We start from the raw sequence: 7,563 nt of genomic DNA on the forward strand, positions 1-7,563 counted from the left end.
TTTATAGCAGATGGCGCAAGCATACAGATTTTGATGGCTCTAAATGTTTTAATCGTTCTACTGGACCGACAGCATACTGCCTGATTTGCTGATGTTTACATCAGATTAAGTTTACCTTAGAAATTTGAAAATTTGTGGAAGTGTACGAAATTGGCGGGAAATCTGTGTAACGACTACAGTTTGTTCCAGTTAAGTTATATTCTGTGAAGAAGTTATTTATTGCCATCACCAGTTTTCGTTCAGCAGCCAGGAGGAATATTAAAAATATTCAATTGATTGGTAAAAGAAGGTCAGAAATTTTATATTCTTTCTATTTAAATATTGGTTAAGTCAGAATTTTTATTCGAATGCAGTAACATTTATTTTTATCTTATATATTGTTCATACATTTGCACAAAGTAATGTATTATATTGGAGTCCAACTTTTACAGAATTTTTACTAATATATACCTGATATTTTTAAAAAGGCAATTAAATTGGTAAAAGTTTCATATTAGTATTTTCAACTTGTCAAATCTTTTTGGTGAAACATGCGTATTCTCCCAATGACATAATACAGTTGACAGAACTTGTGGTGCCAAAGGCATTCTTATTACGAAAGGACATTTCATACCCATTGCAATTACCCACATATAGTGAACTTGTGGAATAACTCAGAATTTTTATTCGAATGAAGTAACATTTATTTTTATCTTATACATTGTTCATACATTTGCACAAAGTAATGTATTATATTGGAGTCCAACTTTTACAGAATTTTTACTAATATATATCTGATATTTTTAAAAAGTAAATTAAATTGGTAAAAGTATCATATTAGCATTTTAAACTTGTCAAATCTTTTTGGTGAAACATGCGTATTCTCCCAATGACATAATATAGTGGCCAGAACTTGTGGTGCCAAAGGCATTCTTATTACGAAAGGATATTTCATACCCATTGCAATTACCCACATATAGTGAACTTGTGGAATAACTCAGAATTTTTATTCGAATGAAGTAACATTTATTTTTATCTTATACATTGTTCATACATTTGCACAAAGTAATGTATTATATTGGAGTCCAACTTTTACAGAATTTTTACTAATATATATCTGATATTTTTAAAAAGTAAATTAAATTGGTAAAAGTATCATATTAGCATTTTAAACTTGTCAAATCTTTTTGGTGAAACATGCGTATTCTCCCAATGACATAATATAGTGGCCAGAACTTGTGGTGCCAAAGGCATTCTTATTACGAAAGGATATTTCATACCCATTGCAATTACCCACATATAGTGAACTTGTGGAATAACTCAGAATTTTTATTCGAATGAAGTAACATTTATTTTTATCTTATACATTGTTCATACATTTGCACAAAGTAATGTATTATATTGGAGTCCAACTTTTACAGAATTTTTACTAATATATATCTGATATTTTTAAAAAGTAAATTAAATTGGTAAAAGTATCATATTAGCATTTTAAACTTGTCAAATCTTTTTGGTGAAACATGCGTATTCTCCCAATGACATAATATAGTGGCCAGAACTTGTGGTGCCAAAGGCATTCTTATTACGAAAGGATATTTCATACCCATTGCAATTACCCACATATAGTGAACTTGTGGAATAACTCAGAATTTTTATTCGAATGAAGTAACATTTATTTTTATCTTATACATTGTTCATACATTTGCACAAAGTAATGTATTATATTGGAGTCCAACTTTTACAGAATTTTTACTAATATATATCTGATATTTTTAAAAAGTAAATTAAATTGGTAAAAGTATCATATTAGCATTTTAAACTTGTCAAATCTTTTTGGTGAAACATGCGTATTCTCCCAATGACATAATATAGTGGCCAGAACTTGTGGTGCCAAAGGCATTCTTATTACGAAAGGATATTTCATACCCATTGCAATTACCCACATATAGTGAACTTGTGGAATAACTCAGAATTTTTATTCGAATGAAGTAACATTTATTTTTATCTTATACATTGTTCATACATTTGCACAAAGTAATGTATTATATTGGAGTCCAACTTTTACAGAATTTTTACTAATATATATCTGATATTTTTAAAAAGTAAATTAAATTGGTAAAAGTATCATATTAGCATTTTAAACTTGTCAAATCTTTTTGGTGAAACATGCGTATTCTCCCAATGACATAATATAGTGGCCAGAACTTGTGGTGCCAAAGGCATTCTTATTACGAAAGGACATTTCATACCCATTGCAATTACCCACATATAGTGAACTTGTGGAATAACTCAGAATTTTTATTCGAATGAAGTAACATTTATTTTTATCTTATACATTGTTCATACATTTGCACAAAGTAATGTATTATATTGGAGTCCAACTTTTACAGAATTTTTACTAATATATATCTGATATTTTTAAAAAGTAAATTAAATTGGTAAAAGTATCATATTAGCATTTTCAACTTGTCAAATCTTTTTGGTGAAACATGCGTATTCTCCCAATGACATAATACAGTTGACAGAACTTGTGGTGCCAAAGGCATTCTTATTACGAAAGGACATTTCATACCCATTGCAATTACCCACATATAGTGAACTTGTGGAATAACTCAGAATTTTTATTCGAATGCAGTAACATATTTTATCTTATACATTGTTCATATATTTACTGAAAGAGCTATTTTATATTCTGGACAAACTTGTAAAAATATTTTGGTAGTATAGTATAGCTGATATCCTTGTAGTGCAAATTAAGTTGGTAAAACTTTTCATTTTAACTGGTTAAACTTATCAGATTTATTTGGTTTATTTTGGTGATATATCCCATTAATAATACCTCTACAGCACACTTGACTAAAAGTTCTCTTATAATCTTATTTTAGTCATCCAATTGACTAAATTATGTTTAAAAGATATCTTTAAGTCATTTGGTCCTGTATGGGTATAGAGGGAACAGAACTTGTAGTATGAAATGAGTTTTTAGTATATGTTAGAAATAGTTTTTTTAAAACAAGTGTCCACAAAATTCTAATTACATCCTCGTTATTCGGTACTGGAATTAAAATTGCAAATTGCTTGTCATTTTCTCTGTTCACGTGTTTATCCGATTGAAAATTCATTACATATCTATCAGTAAAAACAAAAACCTTTGAAACTCATCATCCCTACAGGCTTTTGCTGAGAATAATATATTTATTATCAAGAGCCAATGAGACTATTAAAATTAATAAGATGCTATGATACATGAAATTTTCTGTGGATGGAATTGCTTCATTCATTTTATTATGAATCGCCTTAATATGTAATAAACATGCGTCATAAAGTGTTTACAAATTGGTTTTTATTAATTTTTTCAATACTATTAGGCTACACTTCTAGAATAATTTCAGAATTATTAAATACAGGATTTTTCAACTGAACAGGCTAACACAGGAAAGGATTCTTATCATTTATCAACCAATTACTTCAGAAATTTGGACAGCATGACTCGATCAGTGTGCTGTATTACATTATGCGGTCATAAGCAGGGAAAAGAGAATTGCACTTTCTTCCGTTTTCCACGTGATCTTCAAAGGTTAGGGGATTAATATATATATATATATATAGCATGACCTAAAATTATGTAGAAAAAATTATCCAGCTTTTCAAAGCGTATAATTCCTAATGGCGGATATTGGCGCACGATTCATTAATGATAGACAGAGAAATGCATAACTAACTTGTTCTTCCCTCTATCATTCCTACTTCCACACGCAATGAAATATTTTCAATTGCTATTCTAACAATTGATGGACTCAGAGTGAAAAGGAATTAGGGTACTCTTTTTTCTAGCCTTTTTTTGAATTTCAAACATATACACACAGTAGTAGGTTTATTTTTACCTTTGTTGAATATAACACAGTTAATATTTGAAGGTTTCTGTATGTACATGTGAATAAGAGAGAGGGAGGGAAAGAAAGAGAGAGAAATAATTGCACACTATCTTTCTCTTACTCTAATTTCACCGATTATTACATTGATAAAAACATGTTGCTTATTCCGCGAAGCTGTATTAGTGAAGAAGAAACGTAACGAGCCGCTTGTTCACTTCTTTATGTATCATCAATCAATGATACGCCTATTGATTTTCATCGCGACTCTTTCGCTTTCGGACACTAGATCACTTTATTTGACAGTCCCTGTGTACAGAGGGGAAGCCATAATATAGGTTTTTGTGAAAAAATCTGTTCAATGATTCCATCAATTGAAAACGTTATCTCTATGTTCACAGTTCTAAATGTGTCCCTTTAATGTGACTTTCTTTTTATTTTTTGCCATTAATTATTTGAATTATAGAAAGATCTAAATGTAGTTATTCCTTTTTTTTCCTTTTTAAATGGACATCGCTAGCCTATATCACACATTCCTGTACCATATCTCAAGACCTTTCGTAAACCCTTCTATTATTTTTTAATTGCATTCAGTAGTTTACTATATATTTCAAATTGAAATTGCATGCAGCTGTAGCTTTGAGCGACATAGCATGCCTGCTCGTTACGCATATACACTCTGGGAAATTGAATCGTTCCGAAATGTCAAACGAAATTAAATAGGCCTAAGTTAGCTGATGGACAAGATTTTTCCTCGTTGCATAGCTTACCTGCTATACCACCGAATCCCAAGCAATAAACAGAGGGCAATAAACCGACCGAAAATGACTAACCCTTATATACCTACACTCGAATGATCAATCAAAAATTCTAATTTTAATATTATTAATTAAACATTTTTAAAACTGTTATCAATACATTGCTTTTATTTTTAAGATGAGAATGAGCCTAAACACGAGGCTAATTGGACGATTATTTCTGTATTAGATTTATCTTGCAGTTCTCGAATTAATTAAATCTAATAAAACTTTTTTTTTGAGAAATTTAGATAGGACTTTAAAGTATTTACGCATATCTTTTAATTACATATATATTTAAATGAAATAAATGTTTATCCATTATTTAATAATATTTTTGTACATAATTTATATTTCGCCCTTTCTTGAAGGTTGAAAAATTCCTATTTTCATTGACATCGTATTAACTCCGATAATTGTTAGTCGATCCTTTCTGCTATTTTGTTTTATATATATTTTAATTTACTAAGTAACACAAATACAAAATAAAACAGAGTTTCATTAGAATTTAATAAAATATGAATTATATATATATATATATATAGGATACACCTAATACAGAAATAATCGTACGATTAGCCTCGTGTTTGGGCTCATTCTCATCTTAAAAATAAAAGCAATGTTTTGATACCAGTTTTAAGAATGTTTAATTAATAATATTAAAATTAGAATTTTTGATTGATCATTCGAGTGCAGGTATATAAGGGTTAGTCATTTTCGGTCGGTTTATTGCCCTCTGTTTATTGCTTGGGACTCAGTGGTGTAGCAGGTAAGCTGTGCAACGAGGAAAAATCTTGTCCACCAGCTAACTTAGGCCTATTTAATTTCGTTTGACATTTCGGAACGATTCAATTTCCCAGAGTGTACGTGCATATTATAGACCTATATACGTACAATTTTAAATTAATAGGTCACATAAAGTTCTGAAAGAAATTTGAAAAAATAATAATGCGGTTTTAATAATATTTAGAAATAAGAATACGCAATGAAATAGAAAAGTCTGTTCCTCCAGGGCTGAGAGAGATAGTGGTTAAAGCATGAAAAGAGACTAACTTCAAGCAGCACATGCAGAGTTCACAGAATAGAGTTAACTAAGATTTTAGTATATATAGTTTTTTTAGAAATTTTAATCAATGACACTATAATATTAGTCACTTTGTCAATATTTAATTGTTTTCTGCATGCAATATTAGTGTTTGTACTTTAAAAAAATTCATTATGATTACTAAATTTTTAAAAACAGATGCAAAAGATGGATACAAATTGTTGGCAATGAAGACCTAATTTGCTTACCCATCAGTTTCCTTTCAAGAAGCCGCTTTGTTTGCAGCTGTCACTTTAATGTTACTGATTATAAATGTACGCAAGCTGGAAAACGACTTGTGAGCACAGCATATCCGATTGTACACGGGGCACAATCTTTAAGTGACGAACAAGTAGCAGAGTTCATAACAATTAATTCAAATGTTGTTAATGAAGGTAACTAGATAATTTTGAAAACGTTAATAATGTAAACTCATTAGGGTAAACAAGAAGTATGATAGTCGCGAATGTAACATTAATATTCAATTGGTTTACTGACGTAATTAAATCTGCTGAATCATACAATTTTTTTATCGCTTTGTACATCAAATGTTAAATAAATTTATCGTAATAGCTCATTTCGGATGAACAGAAAATTAAATTGACTGTACAAACTTATGTCAAATAACTGAACGCGAACATTAATAATACAATTTTGTCCTGTCTTTGCCTTCTCTTAATCTTTACGTTATTTCTATTTAACTATTTCAAGTAAACAATTTCTTTGCGCATTCTTAAAGCTGCTGAGATACCACTTGTAAATACACCTGTAAATACTGACGAAGCTCCTTTGTGTGCAAGTCGAATTTTGCATAATGAACCTTCCACATCATTCATAAATTATAATTTGAATGACAATCACGAGCCGGTTATTACATATCCTGAGGTAATTAACAAATGGTTTTTTATATCACTGTGTACCTTTGCATCGGAGGTATACATGCATGCGTATTATATTTTTATTTATTCTCATACACATACAGCACTTACAAACTAATCGTTTTTAACGCTTCATTTTTCCAAGGGATGTAGTCTTTTAAAACAAAATACTGAAAACTACAAATTACTTTTTATAATAAAGAAAAATCAACATTACAAATTCTAAAGGTACAAATATTCTATAGACACGGCTGAAAGAGCCGTGGCTTTTCTCGACAATATAATTTGGAAAAACATACATTAAGCCATCTTAAAACCTAGCAATTATTAAAATTAAAATTTTAAATCGACGCTTATTATCTTTCTTTTACAATGCGTTGGTTTCAAAATAGTCCTAACGTCATTTTCTTCAGTATCAGCCAAAATTCCTGTCATAAAACACTCCGAATTGCTTAATCTATCTTTACTTTCTTGTTCGCTGTTTGTACACTCCATAAAAATCGCCCAAAGTCCAATCTGTATAGATTAACCGACCTGTTAGCTTATAACCATCCTGGTGACTTGCTATAAGCCCCTGCCAAACAAAGCCACTCGCCCGATTTCAGTTTGTCTATTGAAAAAAAATTTCGCGTAATTTTTATACAAATTTTCAAAATTTGTTCTCCAAATCCCCGATTAACCTGTCCTGATCACTTATATAATAGTAATTGTTTCCTTGTCAGCACACGACACTCGCTTCCGTCACTCTTACAATCTTTCCTTCTTGGCGCTTTCTAAATTAATCTCCACGTTAGCGCTCTCATAGTCGAATGATTCATAAATTATGGTGCCAAATTTCGACCTTAACGCGAGAGGCTTCTATAGTAACTGTCATGTGATACATAGTAAAGATATCATTTAGTCATGTGGATGCTGTATGGGTTTTCACTAATATGTAAATATGAACGCAGGCG

The sequence above is a fragment of the Prorops nasuta genome, unplaced genomic scaffold (assembly GCF_024137725.1).
Source record: "Prorops nasuta isolate Cenicafe-Biocafe unplaced genomic scaffold, Cenicafe_Pnas_1.2 PNAS00006, whole genome shotgun sequence".
Taxonomy (NCBI): Eukaryota; Metazoa; Arthropoda; class Insecta; order Hymenoptera; family Bethylidae; genus Prorops; species Prorops nasuta.